Source organism: Gnatocerus cornutus, unplaced genomic scaffold (assembly GCF_029298725.1).
Source record: "Gnatocerus cornutus isolate USDA-ARS CGAHR unplaced genomic scaffold, icGnaCorn1.1 ctg00000300.1, whole genome shotgun sequence".
Classification (NCBI taxonomy): Eukaryota; Metazoa; Arthropoda; class Insecta; order Coleoptera; family Tenebrionidae; genus Gnatocerus; species Gnatocerus cornutus.
In genome coordinates, this window is record NW_028275619.1 from 12,501 (window position 1) to 34,463 (window position 21,963).

The following is a 21,963-nucleotide window of genomic DNA, read 5'->3' on the forward strand; positions in this document are numbered from 1 at the left end:
CAGTTCCAAAAACTCATAAGTTTACAAATTTTAATCTACAGCTCTTGACTTAACAAATTTCAGCTGAACGTTACAGTTCCGAAAACTTTTAACTCGACCAATTTTTGCTGAACGTTACAGTTCCGAAAACTCCCAAGTCCACTGATTTCACTCGAACGTTACACTTCCGAAAACTTTTAACTTTACCGATCTCAGCTGAACGTTACAGTTCCGAAAACTTCTAAGCTCACTGATTTCACTCGAACGTTAAACTTCCGAAAACTTATAAATTCACAGACTTCCCTCCAACGTTACAGTTCCGAAAACTTCTAAGCTCACTGATTTCAATCTAACGTTACAATTCTAAAACTTTTGAGTTGACCAATTCCGAAAAGTCATAAATCCACAAATTTCATTCGAACGTTGCAATTACGAAAATTCAAAACTTGACGGAATAACAAGTTGAAAACAGCTACATTTTTCAGTAGATGAATTTCGATGGAAAGCCACAACTACAATTTTTTTTTTTAAATATGTAAATAAACCTAAAAACTTGTAATTTTTGACATTTCTGAAGTTCCAGACCTGACACATAGATGACGCCATTTTAGGGTCAGGTCAGGTCAAATTATGCTTAAAATTCAAGAAAAATACGTAAATTAACCCAGAATCTTGTAATTTTTGACATTTATGAAGTTCCAGACCTGTCATATAGATGGCACCATTTTTGAGTCAAAATAGGCGCCAAAATTCAAAAACAATATGTAAAATAAAGGAAAAAACAGTAATTTTTGACATTTATGAAGTTCCAGACCTGACACATAGATGGCGCCATTTTAGGGTCAGGTCAGGTCAAATTATGCTTAAAATTCAAGAAAAATACGTAAATTAACCCAGAATCTTGTAATTTTTGACATTTATGACGTTCCAGACCTGACACATAGATGGCGCCATTTTAGGGTCAGTTAGGTCAAATTATGCTTAAAATTCAAGAAAAATACGTAAATTAACCCAGAATCTTGTAATTTTTGACATTTATGAAGTTCCAGACCTGACACATAGATGGCGCCATTTTAGGGTCAGTTAGGTCAAATTATGCTTAAAATTCAAGAAAAATACGTAAATTAACACAGAATCTTGTAATTTTTGACATTTCTGAAGTTCCAGACCTGACACATAGATGACGCCATTTTAGGGTCAGGTCAGGTCAAATTATGCTTAAAATTCAAGAAAAATACGTAAATTAACACAGAATCTTGTAATTTTTGACATTTCTGAAGTTCCAGACCTGACACATAGATGACGCCATTTTAGGGTCAGGTCAGGTCAAATTATGCTTAAAATTCAAGAAAAATACGTAAATTAACCCAGAATCTTGTAATTTTTGACATTTCTGAAGTTCCAGACCTGTCATATAGATGGCGCCATTTTTGAGTCAAAATAGGCGCCAAAATTAAAAAACAATATGTAAAATAAAGGAAAAACAGTAATTTTTGACATTTATGAAGTTCCAGACCTGACACATAGATGGCGCCATTTTAGGGTCAGGTCAGGTCAAATTATGCTTAAAATTCAAGAAAAATACGTAAATGAACCCAGAATCTTGTAATTTTTGACATTTATGAAGTTCCAGACCTGACACATAGATGGCGCCATTTTAGGGTCAGTTAGGTCAAATTATGCTTAAAATTCAAGAAAAATACGTAAATTAACCCAGAATCTTGTAATTTTTGACATTTCTGAAGTTCCAGACCTGTCATATAGATGGCGCCATTTTTGAGTTAAAATAGGCGCCAAAATTCAAAAACAATATGTAAAATATAGGAAAAAACAGTAATTTTTGACATTTGTGAAGTTCCAGACCTGTCACATAGATGGCGCCATTTTTGAGTCAAAATAGGCGCCAAAATTCAAAAACAATATGTAAAATATAGGAAAAACAGTAATTTTTGACATTTATGAAGTTCCAGACCTGACACATAGATGGCGCCATTTTAGGGTCAGTTAGGTCAAATTATGCTTAAAATTCAAGAAAAATACGTAAATTAACCCAGAATCTTGTAATTTTTGACATTTGTGAAGTTCCAGACCTGTCATATAGATGGCGCCATTTTTGAGTCAAAATAGGCGCCAAAATTCAAAAACAATATGTAAAATAAAGGAAAAAACAGTAATTTTTGACATTTCTGAAGTTCCAGACCTGACACATAGATGGCGCCATTTTAGGGTCAGGTCAGGTCAAATTATGCTTAAAATTCAAGAAAAATACGTAAATTAACCCAGAATCTTCCCAGAATCTTGTAATTTTTGACATTTCTGAAGTTCCAGACCTGTCACATAGATGGCGCCATTTTTGAGTTAAAATAGGCGCCAAAATTCAAAAACAATATGTAAAATATAGGAAAAAACAGTAATTTTTGACATTTGTAGTTCCAGACCTGTCATATAGATGGCGCCATTTTTGAGTCAAAATAGGCGCCAAAATTCAAAAACAATATGTAAAATAAAGGAAAAAACAGTAATTTTTGACATTTATGAAGTTCCAGACCTGACACATAGATGGCGCCATTTTAGGGTCAGGTCAGGTCAAATTATGCTTAACATTCAAAAAAAATACGTAAATTAACCCAGAATCTTGTAATTTTTGACATTTCTGAAGTTCCAGACCTGTCATATAGATGGCGCCATTTTTGAGTCAAAATAGGCGCCAAAATTCAAAAACAATATGTAAAATAAAGGAAAAAACAGTAATTTTTGACATTTCTGAAGTTCCAGACCTGACACATAGATGGCGCCATTTTAGGGTCAGGTCAGGTCAAATTATGCTTAAAATTCAAGAAAAATACGTAAATTAACCCAGAATCTTCCCAGAATCTTGTAATTTTTGACATTTCTGAAGTTCCAGACCTGTCATTTAGATGGCGCCATTTTTGAGTCAAAATAGGCGCCGAAATTCAAAAACAATATGTAAAATAAAGGAAAAAACAGTAATTTTTGACATTTCTGAAGTTCCAGACCTGACACATAGATGACGCCATTTTAGGGTCAGGTCAGGTCAAATTATGCTTAAAATTCAAGAAAAATACGTAAATTAACCCAGAATCTTGTAATTTTTGACATTTCTGAAGTTCCAGACCTGTCATATAGATGGCGCCATTTTTGAGTTAAAATAGGCGCCAAAATTCAAAAACAATATGTAAAATATAGGAAAAAACAGTAATTTTTGACATTTGTGAAGTTCCAGACCTGTCACATAGATGGCGCCATTTTTGAGTCAAAATAGGCGCCAAAATTCAAAAACAATATGTAAAATAAAGGAAAAAACAGTAATTTTTGACATTTCTGAAGTTCCAGACCTGACACATAGATGGCGCCATTTTAGGGTCAGGTCAGGTCAAATTATGCTTAACATTCAAAAAAAATACGTAAATTAACCCAGAATCTTGTAATTTTTGACATTTCTGAAGTTCCAGACCTGTCATATAGATGGCGCCATTTTTGAGTCAAAATAGGCGCCAAAATTCAAAAACAATATGTAAAATAAAGGAAAAAACAGTAATTTTTGACATTTCTGAAGTTCCAGACCTGACACATAGATGGCGCCATTTTAGGGTCAGGTCAGGTCAAATTATGCTTAAAATTCAAGAAAAATACGTAAATTAACCCAGAATCTTCCCAGAATCTTGTAATTTTTGACATTTGTGAAGTTCCAGACCTGTCACATAGATGGCGCCATTTTTGAGTCAAAATAGGCGCCAAAATTCAAAAACAATATGTAAAATAAAGGAAAAAACAGTAATTTTTGACATTTCTGAAGTTCCAGACCTGACACATAGATGGCGCCATTTTAGGGTCAGGTCAGGTCAAATTATGCTTAACATTCAAAAAAAATACGTAAATTAACCCAGAATCTTGTAATTTTTGACATTTCTGAAGTTCCAGACCTGTCATATAGATGGCGCCATTTTTGAGTCAAAATAGGCGCCAAAATTCAAAAACAATATGTAAAATAAAGGAAAAAACAGTAATTTTTGACATTTCTGAAGTTCCAGACCTGACACATAGATGGCGCCATTTTAGGGTCAGGTCAGGTCAAATTATGCTTAAAATTCAAGAAAAATACGTAAATTAACCCAGAATCTTCCCAGAATCTTGTAATTTTTGACATTTCTGAAGTTCCAGACCTGTCACATAGATGGCGCCATTTTTGAGTTAAAATAGGCGCCAAAATTCAAAAACAATATGTAAAATATAGGAAAAAACAGTAATTTTTGACATTTGTGAAGTTCCAGACCTGTCACATAGATGGCGCCATTTTTGAGTCAAAATAGGCGCCAAAATTCAAAAACAATATGTAAAATAAAGGAAAAACAGTAATTTTTGACATTTATGAAGTTCCAGACCTGACACATAGATGGCGCCATTTTAGGGTCAGTTAGGTCAAATTATGCTTAAAATTCAAGAAAAATACGTAAATTAACACAGAATCTTGTAATTTTTGACATTTCTGAAGTTCCAGACCTGACACATAGATGACGCCATTTTAGGGTCAGGTCAGGTCAAATTATGCTTAAAATTCAAGAAAAATACGTAAATTAACACAGAATCTTGTAATTTTTGACATTTCTGAAGTTCCAGACCTGACACATAGATGACGCCATTTTAGGGTCAGGTCAGGTCAAATTATGCTTAAAATTCAAGAAAAATACGTAAATTAACCCAGAATCTTGTAATTTTTGACATTTCTGAAGTTCCAGACCTGTCATATAGATGGCGCCATTTTTGAGTCAAAATAGGCGCCAAAATTAAAAAACAATATGTAAAATAAAGGAAAAACAGTAATTTTTGACATTTATGAAGTTCCAGACCTGACACATAGATGGCGCCATTTTAGGGTCAGGTCAGGTCAAATTATGCTTAAAATTCAAGAAAAATACGTAAATGAACCCAGAATCTTGTAATTTTTGACATTTATGAAGTTCCAGACCTGACACATAGATGGCGCCATTTTAGGGTCAGTTAGGTCAAATTATGCTTAAAATTCAAGAAAAATACGTAAATTAACCCAGAATCTTGTAATTTTTGACATTTCTGAAGTTCCAGACCTGTCATATAGATGGCGCCATTTTTGAGTTAAAATAGGCGCCAAAATTCAAAAACAATATGTAAAATATAGGAAAAAACAGTAATTTTTGACATTTGTGAAGTTCCAGACCTGTCACATAGATGGCGCCATTTTTGAGTCAAAATAGGCGCCAAAATTCAAAAACAATATGTAAAATATAGGAAAAACAGTAATTTTTGACATTTATGAAGTTCCAGACCTGACACATAGATGGCGCCATTTTAGGGTCAGTTAGGTCAAATTATGCTTAAAATTCAAGAAAAATACGTAAATTAACCCAGAATCTTGTAATTTTTGACATTTGTGAAGTTCCAGACCTGTCATATAGATGGCGCCATTTTTGAGTCAAAATAGGCGCCAAAATTCAAAAACAATATGTAAAATAAAGGAAAAAACAGTAATTTTTGACATTTCTGAAGTTCCAGACCTGACACATAGATGGCGCCATTTTAGGGTCAGGTCAGGTCAAATTATGCTTAAAATTCAAGAAAAATACGTAAATTAACCCAGAATCTTCCCAGAATCTTGTAATTTTTGACATTTCTGAAGTTCCAGACCTGTCACATAGATGGCGCCATTTTTGAGTTAAAATAGGCGCCAAAATTCAAAAACAATATGTAAAATATAGGAAAAAACAGTAATTTTTGACATTTGTGAAGTTCCAGACCTGTCACATAGATGGCGCCATTTTTGAGTCAAAATAGGCGCCAAAATTCAAAAACAATATGTAAAATAAAGGAAAAACAGTAATTTTTGACATTTATGAAGTTCCAGACCTGACACATAGATGGCGCCATTTTAGGGTCAGTTAGGTCAAATTATGCTTAAAATTCAAGAAAAATACGTAAATTAACCCAGAATCTTGTAATTTTTGACATTTCTGAAGTTCCAGACCTGTCATATAGATGGCGCCATTTTTGAGTCAAAATAGGCGCCAAAATTCAAAAACAATATGTAAAATAAAGGAAAAAACAGTAATTTTTGACATTTATGAAGTTCCAGACCTGACACATAGATGGCGCCATTTTAGGGTCAGGTCAGGTCAAATTATGCTTAACATTCAAAAAAAATACGTAAATTAACCCAGAATCTTGTAATTTTTGACATTTCTGAAGTTCCAGACCTGTCATATAGATGGCGCCATTTTTGAGTCAAAATAGGCGCCAAAATTCAAAAACAATATGTAAAATAAAGGAAAAAACAGTAATTTTTGACATTTCTGAAGTTCCAGACCTGACACATAGATGGCGCCATTTTAGGGTCAGGTCAGGTCAAATTATGCTTAAAATTCAAGAAAAATACGTAAATTAACCCAGAATCTTCCCAGAATCTTGTAATTTTTGACATTTCTGAAGTTCCAGACCTGTCACATAGATGGCGCCATTTTTGAGTTAAAATAGGCGCCAAAATTCAAAAACAATATGTAAAATATAGGAAAAAACAGTAATTTTTGACATTTGTGAAGTTCCAGACCTGTCACATAGATGGCGCCATTTTTGAGTCAAAATAGGCGCCAAAATTCAAAAACAATATGTAAAATAAAGGAAAAACAGTAATTTTTGACATTTATGAAGTTCCAGACCTGACACATAGATGGCGCCATTTTAGGGTCAGTTAGGTCAAATTATGCTTAAAATTCAAGAAAAATACGTAAATTAACACAGAATCTTGTAATTTTTGACATTTCTGAAGTTCCAGACCTGACACATAGATGACGCCATTTTAGGGTCAGGTCAGGTCAAATTATGCTTAAAATTCAAGAAAAATACGTAAATTAACACAGAATCTTGTAATTTTTGACATTTCTGAAGTTCCAGACCTGACACATAGATGACGCCATTTTAGGGTCAGGTCAGGTCAAATTATGCTTAAAATTCAAGAAAAATACGTAAATTAACACAGAATCTTGTAATTTTTGACATTTCTGAAGTTCCAGACCTGTCATTTAGATGGCGCCATTTTTGAGTCAAAATAGGCGCCGAAATTCAAAAACAATATGTAAAATAAAGGAAAAAACAGTAATTTTTGACATTTCTGAAGTTCCAGACCTGACACATAGATGACGCCATTTTAGGGTCAGGTCAGGTCAAATTATGCTTAAAATTCAAGAAAAATACGTAAATTAACCCAGAATCTTGTAATTTTTGACATTTCTGAAGTTCCAGACCTGTCATATAGATGGCGCCATTTTTGAGTTAAAATAGGCGCCAAAATTCAAAAACAATATGTAAAATATAGGAAAAAACAGTAATTTTTGACATTTGTGAAGTTCCAGACCTGTCACATAGATGGCGCCATTTTTGAGTCAAAATAGGCGCCAAAATTCAAAAACAATATGTAAAATAAAGGAAAAAACAGTAATTTTTGACATTTCTGAAGTTCCAGACCTGACACATAGATGGCGCCATTTTAGGGTCAGGTCAGGTCAAATTATGCTTAACATTCAAAAAAAATACGTAAATTAACCCAGAATCTTGTAATTTTTGACATTTCTGAAGTTCCAGACCTGTCATATAGATGGCGCCATTTTTGAGTCAAAATAGGCGCCAAAATTCAAAAACAATATGTAAAATAAAGGAAAAAACAGTAATTTTTGACATTTCTGAAGTTCCAGACCTGACACATAGATGGCGCCATTTTAGGGTCAGGTCAGGTCAAATTATGCTTAAAATTCAAGAAAAATACGTAAATTAACCCAGAATCTTCCCAGAATCTTGTAATTTTTGACATTTGTGAAGTTCCAGACCTGTCACATAGATGGCGCCATTTTTGAGTCAAAATAGGCGCCAAAATTCAAAAACAATATGTAAAATAAAGGAAAAAACAGTAATTTTTGACATTTCTGAAGTTCCAGACCTGACACATAGATGGCGCCATTTTAGGGTCAGGTCAGGTCAAATTATGCTTAACATTCAAAAAAAATACGTAAATTAACCCAGAATCTTGTAATTTTTGACATTTCTGAAGTTCCAGACCTGTCATATAGATGGCGCCATTTTTGAGTCAAAATAGGCGCCAAAATTCAAAAACAATATGTAAAATAAAGGAAAAAACAGTAATTTTTGACATTTCTGAAGTTCCAGACCTGACACATAGATGGCGCCATTTTAGGGTCAGGTCAGGTCAAATTATGCTTAAAATTCAAGAAAAATACGTAAATTAATCCAGAATCTTCCCAGAATCTTGTAATTTTTGACATTTCTGAAGTTCCAGACCTGTCACATAGATGGCGCCATTTTTGAGTTAAAATAGGCGCCAAAATTCAAAAACAATATGTAAAATATAGGAAAAAACAGTAATTTTTGACATTTGTGAAGTTCCAGACCTGTCACATAGATGGCGCCATTTTTGAGTCAAAATAGGCGCCAAAATTCAAAAACAATATGTAAAATAAAGGAAAAACAGTAATTTTTGACATTTATGAAGTTCCAGACCTGACACATAGATGGCGCCATTTTAGGGTCAGTTAGGTCAAATTATGCTTAAAATTCAAGAAAAATACGTAAATTAACACAGAATCTTGTAATTTTTGACATTTCTGAAGTTCCAGACCTGACACATAGATGACGCCATTTTAGGGTCAGGTCAGGTCAAATTATGCTTAAAATTCAAGAAAAATACGTAAATTAACACAGAATCTTGTAATTTTTGACATTTCTGAAGTTCCAGACCTGACACATAGATGACGCCATTTTAGGGTCAGGTCAGGTCAAATTATGCTTAAAATTCAAGAAAAATACGTAAATTAACCCAGAATCTTGTAATTTTTGACATTTCTGAAGTTCCAGACCTGTCATATAGATGGCGCCATTTTTGAGTCAAAATAGGCGCCAAAATTAAAAAACAATATGTAAAATAAAGGAAAAACAGTAATTTTTGACATTTATGAAGTTCCAGACCTGACACATAGATGGCGCCATTTTAGGGTCAGGTCAGGTCAAATTATGCTTAAAATTCAAGAAAAATACGTAAATGAACCCAGAATCTTGTAATTTTTGACATTTATGAAGTTCCAGACCTGACACATAGATGGCGCCATTTTAGGGTCAGTTAGGTCAAATTATGCTTAAAATTCAAGAAAAATACGTAAATTAACCCAGAATCTTGTAATTTTTGACATTTCTGAAGTTCCAGACCTGTCATATAGATGGCGCCATTTTTGAGTTAAAATAGGCGCCAAAATTCAAAAACAATATGTAAAATATAGGAAAAAACAGTAATTTTTGACATTTGTGAAGTTCCAGACCTGTCACATAGATGGCGCCATTTTTGAGTCAAAATAGGCGCCAAAATTCAAAAACAATATGTAAAATATAGGAAAAACAGTAATTTTTGACATTTATGAAGTTCCAGACCTGACACATAGATGGCGCCATTTTAGGGTCAGTTAGGTCAAATTATGCTTAAAATTCAAGAAAAATACGTAAATTAACCCAGAATCTTGTAATTTTTGACATTTGTGAAGTTCCAGACCTGTCATATAGATGGCGCCATTTTTGAGTCAAAATAGGCGCCAAAATTCAAAAACAATATGTAAAATAAAGGAAAAAACAGTAATTTTTGACATTTCTGAAGTTCCAGACCTGACACATAGATGGCGCCATTTTAGGGTCAGGTCAGGTCAAATTATGCTTAAAATTCAAGAAAAATACGTAAATTAACCCAGAATCTTCCCAGAATCTTGTAATTTTTGACATTTCTGAAGTTCCAGACCTGTCACATAGATGGCGCCATTTTTGAGTTAAAATAGGCGCCAAAATTCAAAAACAATATGTAAAATATAGGAAAAAACAGTAATTTTTGACATTTGTGAAGTTCCAGACCTGTCACATAGATGGCGCCATTTTTGAGTCAAAATAGGCGCCAAAATTCAAAAACAATATGTAAAATAAAGGAAAAACAGTAATTTTTGACATTTATGAAGTTCCAGACCTGACACATAGATGGCGCCATTTTAGGGTCAGTTAGGTCAAATTATGCTTAAAATTCAAGAAAAATACGTAAATTAACCCAGAATCTTGTAATTTTTGACATTTCTGAAGTTCCAGACCTGTCATATAGATGGCGCCATTTTTGAGTCAAAATAGGCGCCAAAATTCAAAAACAATATGTAAAATAAAGGAAAAAACAGTAATTTTTGACATTTCTGAAGTTCCAGACCTGACACATAGATGGCGCCATTTTAGGGTCAGGTCAGGTCAAATTATGCTTAAAATTCAAGAAAAATACGTAAATTAACCCAGAATCTTCCCAGAATCTTGTAATTTTTGACATTTCTGAAGTTCCAGACCTGTCATTTAGATGGCGCCATTTTTGAGTCAAAATAGGCGCCGAAATTCAAAAACAATATGTAAAATAAAGGAAAAAACAGTAATTTTTGACATTTCTGAAGTTCCAGACCTGACACATAGATGACGCCATTTTAGGGTCAGGTCAGGTCAAATTATGCTTAAAATTCAAGAAAAATACGTAAATTAACCCAGAATCTTCCCAGAATCTTGTAATTTTTGACATTTCTGAAGTTCCAGACCTGTCATTTAGATGGCGCCATTTTTGAGTCAAAATAGGCGCCGAAATTCAAAAACAATATGTAAAATAAAGGAAAAAACAGTAATTTTTGACATTTCTGAAGTTCCAGACCTGACACATAGATGACGCCATTTTAGGGTCAGGTCAGGTCAAATTATGCTTAAAATTCAAGAAAAATACGTAAATGAACCCAGAATCTTGTAATTTTTGACATTTATGAAGTTCCAGACCTGACACATAGATGGCGCCACTTTTGGGTCAAAATGGGCGCCAAATTTCAAAAAAAATATGTAAATAAAGTAAAAACCAGTAATTTTTGACATTTGTGAAGTTCCAGACCTGTCATATAGATGGCGCCACTAAATTATGTTTTCGACTAACAGGTGGCGATACCAACATTAATAGTTACAGAAAGCTGTAATTTTTTTGACTTTCAAGTTTAGGTAACTGTTCTACAGATGGCGCCAGCATTGCTACAAATACAGGAACCTGTAGTTGTTTTTTGACATTTGACATCTTGACCTAATCTATAGGTCTAAAGATCAGCAATAGAATGGACTTCAAAGTTGATAATAAAGCTTTATTTTTATTATATATCGTAAATGGATTGTGTTTAAGCATAACGTTTGAATGGTTATGCAACCGCTTAAACTAATTGTTGCCGAACTTTCGTCTTTCCTTTGCATTCTTGAATAACGGAAATATAGATGGATTATTTTTGTGCATGAATTTTAAATTGTTATGCAACCATGAAAACACTAATTATTTTCTTTTTTCGGAGTTTTTTCAGATTATTGAAAGTCTGACACAAAACCTGTCCGTAACTGCGGCGTTCTCGCCAAACGCTACAGCTTGAAAAATCTAAAATTCGCATAGTCTAAATGTCCGAGAAAAATCGAAATTAAATGAAAACGAACAAAAGTTCGGACCGAACTAACATTAATCGAAAGTGGATGTCATAATTTTAAGTCCCTAACTAAACGGGATCTAAAACCCTTTCGAAACTGTGGCGTTCGAATTTTGATGAAAATTATTCCAAGTCCAAAGTCGGAACTGAAGCGTTCACATTGAACGCTACAGTTACGAGAATCTATTCGGAACTGAAGCGTTCACATTGAACGCTACAGTTTCGAGAATCTATTCGGAACTGAAGCGTTCACATTGAACGCTACAGTTTCGAGAATCTATTCGGAACTGAGGCGTTCACTTTGAACGTTACAGTTTCGAGAATTTATTCGGAACTGAAGCGTTCACATTGAACGTTACAGTTTCGAAAGGACAAAATTAACAAAGACCAAAAGTCCGAGAAAAATTGAAATTAAATGAAAATGAACAAAAGTTCGGACCGAACTAACATTAATCGAAAGTGGATGTCATAATTTTAAGTCCCTAACTGAACGGGATCTAAAACCCTTTCGAAACTGTGGCGTTCGAATTTTGATGAAAATTATTCTAAGTCCAAAGTCGGAACTGAAGCGTTCACATTGAACGCTACAGTTTCGAAAATCTATTCGGAACTGAAGCGTTCACACTGGCGATTGCTTATGCAACCATGAAAGCACAAATATGAAACGCTACAGTTTCGAAAACTCATTCGGAACTGAAGCGTTCACACTGGCGATTGTTTATGCAACCATGAAAGCACAAAAATGAAACGCCACAGTTGCGAAAACTCATTCGGAACTGATGCGTTTACACCGAACGCTACAGTTTTGAAACCTCGTTCGGAACTGATGCGTTCAAAAATGTCGAAATTTTTACAAGTCCAGTTTCGGAACTGTAGCGACTGCATGGACTTAGCGCGAAAAGGACACATTCAGTGGGAACTGTAGCGGTAGGGACCCGTAAAAAAAGTAAAAAAAATAATAAAATATTTTATTTTTTGCTTTTTACCTTCCGTATACACAATTTTTTTTTTTTTTTTTTTTTTTTTTTTTTTAAGTCCAAATTGGGAACTGTAGCGGTCAACAGAAAAAAAAACTTTTTCCATCAACCACATACAATTCCCATTTTTAATATAATATTATTATTTATATTAATATTATAATTATTCATAATATATTACTGAACATTTGCTTCTCCTCAGTTTCGTTCTTTGGTTTCCAATATCATTCACTCGATCATATTTAATTCAAGCTTGTTATCGGAGGAGAAACAAGTCTTTCACAATTTTCACCAGTTCTGCTTACCATGTGACGGATCTTTTGTTTTTCAACGGGCGGAACAATAATCGAGATTTTTACTGCTTGGTGTTTCGGGCTTTGTGTTTTATTTTATAGATCCGTCACATTATTCAAGTAAATTATTCAATTCAATTTGTCGTCTGCATTAGAGTCAAGATTATTAATTTCATCTCATTTGCAGACGACTTTGGATAAGAGCACTGGGTGGTCACGTTTTTTAACTAGCGGTGAATTAGCTAATTCGTTCGCAAAATGCACGTTACAGGCGGACTAATTCACATTTCGCTATTCATCGAGAAATTTTTATTCACAGCGGTATATTGTCTTTCTAGAGACTTACCACTTTTTATTTCATCGATGTATTTTTATTTTTAATTTAGCATAATATCATTAAACGGGGTCGCGATGTACGAGAGGTAACAGATCGTACGGACGCGCACATTTGATTTCATGTCAATCCATTCATCGTGCGTACTTGTCCGTCATCGCTGCCACTTACCATCACTACTCCCTATATATGCCACCGCGGCAGCGATCAGCTCTGAATCGCTCGATGCGTGAAACGATCGAAATCCCATAGTGCGCCGGCCGCTCGCTATGGGCGAGGGGTAGAGTAAAACGGTCTGATCGCTCGGTGCAAAAGTCCGTTTGGGTACTTAGAGACGGAATTTTAAAATTCTGATTTCGCAGATCAATTTCAAGGATTATTAGGACTCGAATGCTGTCGACCATGTTTTGTAAAAAAAGTTTTTTACGTTTTTACGGCAATTTGACTGAACGCTACAGTTTCGAAAAAAAGTCGGAACTGTGGCGTTCGATCGAAATTTTTCCAAGTCCGAAGTCGAAACTGTAGCGGTCGACCAAAATTTTTCTAAGTCCGATTCGAAACTGAGGCGTTCGACCGAAATTTTTCCAAGTCCAATTCGAAACTGTAGCGTTCGAACAAAATTTTTCTAAGTCCGAAGTCGAAACTGTAGCGTTCGGCGCTCATTCGTCTAAGTCCGAACTCGGAAGTGTAGCGGTTGACAAATTTACATTGACCAAAAGTCCGAGAAAAATCGAAATTAAATCCAAACGAACAAATGTTTGGGTCGAACTAGCATCGATAGAAGGTAGATTTTATAATTTCAAGCTCCTAATTAAACGGGATCTAAAACCCTCTGGAAACTGAGGCGTTCGAAATTTTGATGAAAATTTTTCTAAGTCCGAAATAGGAACTGTGGCGGTCGAGCGAAATTTTTCTAAGTCCGTAGTCGAAACTGAGGTGTTCGAATTTTTGATAAAAATTTTTCTAAGTCTCATGTTGGAACTGTGGCGGTCGAGCGAAATTTTTCCAAGTCCGAAGTCGAAACTGTAGCGTTCGAACGAAATTTTTCTAAGTCCGAAGTCGAAACTGTAGCGTTCGGCGCTCATTCGTCTAAGTCCGAAGTCGGAAGTGTAGCGGTTGACAAATTTACATTGACCAAAAGTACGAGAAAAATCGAAATTAAATGCAAACGAACAAATGTTTGGGTCGAACTAACATCGATAGAAGGTAGATTTTATAATTTCAAGCTTCTAATTAAACGGGATCTAAAACCCTCTGGAAACTGAGGCGTTCGAAATTTTGATGAAAATTTTTCTAAGTCCGAAATAGGAACTGTGGCGGTCGAGCGAAATTTTTCTAAGTCCGTAGTCGAAACTGAGGTGTTCGAATTTTTGATAAAAATTTTTCTAAGTCTCATGTTGGAACTGTGGCGGTCGAGCGAAATTTTTCCAAGTCCGAAGTCGAAACTGTAGCGTTCGAACGAAATTTTTCTAAGTCCGAAGTCGAAACTGTAGCGGTCGACCAAAATTTTTCTAAGTCCGATTCGAAACTGAGGCGTTCGACCGAAATTTTTCTAAGTCCAATTCGAAACTGTGGCGGTCGAGCGAAATTTTTCTAAGTCCGAAGTCGAAACTGTAGCGTTCGGCGCTCATTCGTCTAAGTCCGAAGTCGGAAGTGTAGCGGTTGATAAATTTACATTGACCAAAAGTCCCAGAAAAATCGAAATTAAATGCAAACGAACAAAAGTTACGGTCGAACTAACACCAAACAAGGGTGGCTGTGATAATTTCAAACCCCTAACTAAACGGGATCTAAAACCCTCTGGAAACTGAGGCGTTCGAAATTTTGATGAAAATTATTCTAAGTCCGAAGTCGGAACTGAGGTGTTCGGTCGAAATGCCGTAAAAACGTAAAAAATATTTTTTTCAAAACACCGTTAACGGCATTCGAGTCCTAATGACCCTTGAAATTGATCTGCGAAATCAGAATTTTAAAATTCCGTCTCTAAGTACCCAAACGGACTTTTGCACCGAGCGATCAGACCGATTTACCCGACCCCTCGCCCATAGCGAGCGGCCGGCGCGCTATGGGATTTCGACCGTTTCGCGCATCGAGTGATTCAGAGCTGAACGCTGCCGCGCTGGCATATATAGGGATAGTAGTGGTGGTATGTAGCAGCGGACAAAAGCGTACGATCGAAATGTGATTTTATGTGCGTCCGATTATCTTGTTACCTCTCGTACACCGCGACTTACCCGTAGTTGGGACGATGGCCGGAATGTGTACCCTGTGGACCCACCATCGTTTGAGGGATGACAAATCTTGCCATTGACCATGCACAGCGAGATTGCGGATGCGGCGAGCGTTTCTATGTTAGCGGTCCAAATGCAATCAAAGATTTTATGTGTTCGTGTCAGAACGACCAAAAATTAACAAATGCGTCAACTCACTAAAGTCCGAGCGAGAATTTTGAAATAAATAAAATTTCATAAACTCGTAACGTGTGAATATTTCTAAAGAGAAATCTCACAATAAACCGTCGCTTTCAATCTAGCGAAGAGTATGGAGAATGTTTGAACTTTTGCTTGTCGACGACGATATTTTTTCTTTACGATAAAATTTCAAGTCGATGTGCCCAAAAATCTCTAAATTTTGAACTGGGAAATTATTTCTTCGTCCGATGAATCGCATTGATCTCTGTTTTTGACGAAAAAAAGACGGATAAAATGCAGCATTCAATCAAGGATATAAAATAAAAGAAAAATTTTCCGTAAAAACTATATTACAATGGAGGATTATGTTTCTACTTTTCGTCCGATGAGTCGCAACAAAAATAAGTAATCCATCCGTCGTTGTTCGTTTAGTCGATCTGAATGCACTGTAAAAATTTATTAAAGTAAAATGTTACGTTTGCATTTCATGAATTTTGACAAACGTGTACCGAAATGTGTACAAATTATTTATTTCGACGACGACGACAACTTAGAACGGATGAATAAAATTAATTGTTGCAAGATTCAAACAAGGATGAAAAAGTCATAGAAAATTATTCCGTAACCATGATATTGGATTATTTTTTCTTCACTCTCTCCTCCGATGAGTCGCAACAAATAAAAATCCATAAATCAATTCATCCGTCGTTGTTCGTTTAGTCGATCTGAATGCACTGTAAAAATTTATTAAAGTAAAAATGTTACGTTGCATTTCATGAATTTTGACAAACGTGTACCCCGAAGTGTGTACAAATTATTTATTTCGACGACGACGACAACTTAGAACGGATGAATAAGAATAAAATTGTTGCAGGAGATTCAATCAAGGATGATGTGAAAAAAATGTCGAAAAATTTTCCATCCAGAAAGATCGCGTGGCGTTACGTCTCTTCTTACGAGGTTTTCGTTTCGCAGACACGCACACTTTCTTCAAAACAATAATAGGAAAGTGTTCAGTTTTTTATAAGAGCAGCAGGTGTCTTTCCGAAATTCTACGATTATTGTAGCTTATATGACTAGAAGGAAAGAAAGACTAAAACTCTCTTATTTTAAAACAAGAACGCAGTTCCCTGGTTGATCCTGCCAGTAGTCATATGCTTGTCTCAAAGATTAAGCCATGCATGTCTCAGTACAAGCCAAATTAAGGTGAAACCGCGAAAGGCTCATTAAATCAGTTATGGTTCCTTAGATCGTACCCACATTTACTTGGATAACTGTGGTAATTCTAGAGCTAATACATGCAAACAGAGCTCCAACCGGAAACGGAAGGAGCGCTTTTATTAGATCAAAACCAATCGGTGGCGGTCTCCGTCATCGTACAACTTGGTGACTCTGAATAACTTTACGCTGATCGCACGGTCTCGCACCGGCGACGCATCTTTCAAATGTCTGCCTTATCAACTGTCGATGGTAGGTTCTGCGCCTACCATGGTTGTAACGGGTAACGGGGAATCAGGGTTCGATTCCGGAGAGGGAGCCTGAGAAACGGCTACCACATCCAAGGAAGGCAGCAGGCGCGCAAATTACCCACTCCCGGCACGGGGAGGTAGTGACGAAAAATAACGATACGGGACTCATCCGAGGCCCCGTAATCGGAATGAGTACACTCTAAACCCTTTAACGAGGATCAATTGGAGGGCAAGTCTGGTGCCAGCAGCCGCGGTAATTCCAGCTCCAATAGCGTATATTAAAGTTGTTGCGGTTAAAAAGCTCGTAGTCGAATCTGTGTCCCGCGCCGCCGGTTCATCGTTCGCGGTGTCAACTGGCGTGCCGCGGGACGTCCTGCCGGTGGGCTTAGCTCGAGAGGGCGGCCCAACTCAATCCCGCCGCGGTGCTCTTCATTGAGTGTCGAGGTGGGCCGGCACGTTTACTTTGAACAAATTAGAGTGCTTAAAGCAGGCTAAAACTTCGCCTGAATACTGTGTGCATGGAATAATGGAATAGGACCTCGGTTCTATTTTGTTGGTTTTCGGAACCCCGAGGTAATGATTAATAGGAACGGATGGGGGCATTCGTATTGCGACGTTAGAGGTGAAATTCTTGGATCGTCGCAAGACGGACAGAAGCGAAAGCATTTGCCAAAAACGCTTTCATTGATCAAGAACGAAAGTTAGAGGTTCGAAGGCGATCAGATACCGCCCTAGTTCTAACCATAAACGATGCCAGCTAGCGATCCGCCGACGTTCTTCCGATGACTCGGCGGGCAGCTTCCGGGAAACCAAAGCTTTTGGGTTCCGGGGGAAGTATGGTTGCAAAGCTGAAACTTAAAGGAATTGACGGAAGGGCACCACCAGGAGTGGAGCCTGCGGCTTAATTTGACTCAACACGGGAAACCTCACCAGGCCCGGACACCGGAAGGATTGACAGATTGAGAGCTCTTTCTTGATTCGGTGGGTGGTGGTGCATGGCCGTTCTTAGTTGGTGGAGCGATTTGTCTGGTTAATTCCGATAACGAACGAGACTCTAGCCTGCTAAATAGGCGTATTTCGACATCCCAAAGGCCCGTCGATCCTGGGTTCGCCCGGTGGTCGTGCGCGGTTTTTACTGTCGGCGTACAAACAATTCTTCTTAGAGGGACAGGCGGCTTCTAGCCGCACGAGATTGAGCAATAACAGGTCTGTGATGCCCTTAGATGTTCTGGGCCGCACGCGCGCTACACTGAAGGAATCAGCGTGTCCTCCCTGACCGAGCGGTCCGGGTAACCCGCTGAACCTCCTTCGTGCTAGGGATTGGGGCTTGCAATTGTTCCCCATGAACGAGGAATTCCCAGTAAGCGTGAGTCATAAGCTCGCGTTGATTACGTCCCTGCCCTTTGTACACACCGCCCGTCGCTACTACCGATTGAATGATTTAGTGAGGTCTTCGGACCGGTACGCGATGGCGTTTCGACGTCGTCGATGTCGCTGGGAAGATGACCAAACTTGATCATTTAGAGGAAGTAAAAGTCGTAACAAGGTTTCCGTAGGTGAACCTGCGGAAGGATCATTAACGTGTCCTCGTACACACGAATTTTGACATATGTATAATTTATTATTATGCATTTTTATTTGATCGTGTCGATGTACACTTTATGTTTTTACAACACCGTCGTCGATGACATGGAGTCGACGGCACGATCTTTTGTCGTGCCGTTGCTTGTTTCTTTTTGAAACACCGTGTGTACGACGTTTTGAACTACGAATCGTACATATTCGGAAAAACAATAGCGTTACGCTGGCCCGCAGCGCCGGTCCTTGCGATCGAGTTTTTCACCTTTTTTGAACGAGAAAAACCGAATTCGCTCGGGCATACGGCTGTTTCTTCGGGTACCTAGATTTTTTGATTTTTTTTGTACTATCTCTCGATCTTTTCCAATGATGGAAAAAAGGAGGGACGCTTTCGGTTTTTCGACCGGATCGCGGAAAGTTGTGAACTCCACCGCGAAAGTCGAAAGACGTTAGAAGTCCTCTTTTTTCGGACACACGGAGAGGATGTAGCAGAGTAGTCGAGAAAGAAGAAAATCGCAGGTGTCGAATTAGGTTACGACTCCGTGGGTTTTAAATGATTTACGCCCGGCTACGGGACCGGCGAGAAACGCTCCCGATTTTACGATTCGCGTGAATGATGTTCGTCGTTAGACGCTTCAAAGAGTTTTTTGAAAGCGCCGTTAAACGAGCGATCACACACACATCACACCTTGCTTTTTTAATGTTTTTGGTAGATGTGGTAAAGTGATTTCGTTAGAAACGGTAAAATTCTCTTTACGGAGCGTACGACTGCACCATTTCAAAATTATATACACCGTCAATCGTCATTAAGTCACGATATAGAACGGTAAACTTGAGGATTTTATGTTAGACGCTCAGTCTGGCACGTCTATAGATTTTTTCGTCAAAATTCACGATCTGTCTTCGGTTTGGCGACGAAAAAATATAGAAAGAAAATTGAAACACGAACACAAAGACCGCCCGCGAAAATCTCTTTTCGCTTACGGCGGATACTAATTCGCTTTTTCATAACGAGTACGATGATGTAATGATGTGTTGATTCCGATCGATCAAAAACCGTCTCTTCGTCACACTTTTTAAAGTGCTTGACACACGCACACTAAATGAAAGACACAATAAAGGAAAACTACCGAAAATGTAGTTTATGAGAGAAAGCAGCATTATTTATTAAAATTATTGCTGAGAAAAAGGAAATTGGCAAATTCCTAATTAAAATCGTATCGAACATGTCCCATCTTCACACATACATGCTCGTACTTTGCGTGTAAAAGCGGAGACCGCGTGAAAAAGAAAAGTGCTTCTTTTTCGGTGCGCGGATACAAATTTGTGTTTGGGTTAATATTTTTTTTAATTTTTTCGTACGCGTAAAACTGAGACCGACGATCGCGTTCCCTTTCAGACGAGAAAGTACGGACGAAAGACAATTAAGAGCGAGAATCATAAATATCCATACCACAACACCGAAATTTTAGACGTGGCACGTTTCGGAACCACGAAGATCATTTTCGTTTCGGATGTACGCACGTACGCAAAAATTTTTGCAAGACGTGTATAGACAGCTGGACGATCGGCATGATCGGGGTTCTTGTGGAACGAGCGTTTAAATTTTAAAAAGATTACCCTGAACGGTGGATCACTTGGCTCGTGGGTCGATGAAGAACGCAGCTAATTGCGCGTCAACTTGTGAACTGCAGGACACATGAACATCGACATTTCGAACGCACATTGCGGTCCTCGGATATAATGTTCCCGGACCACTCCTGGCTGAGGGTCGTGTCAATTTCAAAGACTGCTCGGTTTTCGTTTTCGGACGAAAACGTCGGAGCGTGTTGGATGTGTTGCGACGCGTCGAATAGGTACTCATTAATGTACGTGATCGTCACTTACGTCACGATATAACGACGCACGCCTCGAACGTGTGCCGAGACGTTTACTCGAGCGTGTTTTTTCGTCAAAAAGGACGGGACGGGTATGCTTTGTATTTTTTTTTTACAAAGTCCGTCGGACGTCCACCTTGCGAATCATAAATACGAAAGTGTTTACGTCGGCACATGTTCTTGCGTGGTGTGTCGTAGAATCGTGTGTTTGTGTGCGTTTCTCGTGCAGCGAGTAAATTTGCGCGACATCTTAAGACGCGAAAGCGACCAACTACTACTTGTTGTAGTTGTTGGCTGGTCTTTCGGCGTAGCACGTCCTATTTCTTCAACATGTCGTCATTTAAAAAAAAAAATGGCGTTTTAAGGTTGAGAACGTTATAGACGGTCGTCGTGTCCGAGACGTGTAATGCAAATCGCGACAGACGTCAGATCGTAAGCGTTTCTGTAAACTTAGCCATTTTTTAAAAAGAAAAATGACGAACACGTATAGCAAGGAATGGGAGACGTGTCGTGATCGTCGAAATGACCGAATGAAAAATTTTTATTTTTCATATGCGACCTCAGAGCAGGTGAGACTACCCGCTGAATTTAAGCATATTACTAAGCGGAGGAAAAGAAACTAACTAGGATTCCCTCAGTAGCGGCGAGCGAACAGGGAGAAGCCCAGCACCGAATCCCGCGGCCGAAACCGGACGCCGGGAAATGTGGTGTTAGGGAGGATCCGTCATCCCGAGATCGTGCGGCGCGTCCAAGTCCATCTTGAACGGGGCCACAGCCCATAGAGGGTGCCAGGCCCGTAGCGACCGCTGCCGATAACGGGAGGATCTCTCCTCAGAGTCGGGTTGCTTGAGAGTGCAGCCCTAAGTGGGTGGTAAACTCCATCTAAGGCTAAATATGACCACGAGACCGATAGCGAACAAGTACCGTGAGGGAAAGTTGAAAAGAACTTTGAAGAGAGAGTTCAATAGTACGTGAAACCGTTCAGGGGTAAACCTGAGAAACCCGAAAGGTCGAAAGGGGAGATTCAGCGTGACTCGATGGCGGCGCTGGACGATCGTGTGACAGATGGCGTACGCGTCGTTTGCACCTTTCGTTTTGTCGATCTGCCGTCGAACGCGTGCACTTCTCCCCCTGTAGGACGTCGCGATCCGTTGAGTGCCGGTCTAAGGCCCGCGGTGGAGCTCGTTCGGACGGTTCGCCGTTCGCCGAATGAACCCGTGGTGTTTCCCGATCGGCTCGCTCGACGGTATACAGATGGCGCGGGGCCGCTACACAGTTAGCGTCCGACCTTCGGCAAGCGCGCCCGTCGTGATGGTGATCGGACCTGGTGCCGGTCCCGTCCCCGGGTGGCTGTTCGCTGAGGTGTTCTCGGACAGACCTCGTTGAAACGCCGATCTGCGACGCTATAGCTTTGGGTACTTTCAGGACCCGTCTTGAAACACGGACCAAGGAGTCTAGCATGTGCGCGAGTCATTGGGATTTAA

At 38.2% G+C, this 21,963-nt stretch overlaps 2 non-coding genes across 2 annotated transcripts; both read left to right on the plus strand.

Moving 5' to 3' along the window:
• The first annotated feature begins 16,682 nt into the window (after window positions 1–16,682).
• Window positions 16,683–18,603, plus strand: LOC148165496 (small subunit ribosomal RNA). The gene has a single exon (XR_015771423.1). It is a non-coding gene; the product is annotated as a small subunit ribosomal RNA (ribosomal RNA).
• A 1,616-nt stretch (window positions 18,604–20,219) lies between these two features.
• Window positions 20,220–20,376, plus strand: LOC148165497 (5.8S ribosomal RNA). The gene has a single exon (XR_015771421.1). It is a non-coding gene; the product is annotated as a 5.8S ribosomal RNA (ribosomal RNA).
• The last annotated feature ends 1,587 nt before the right edge of the window (window positions 20,377–21,963 follow it).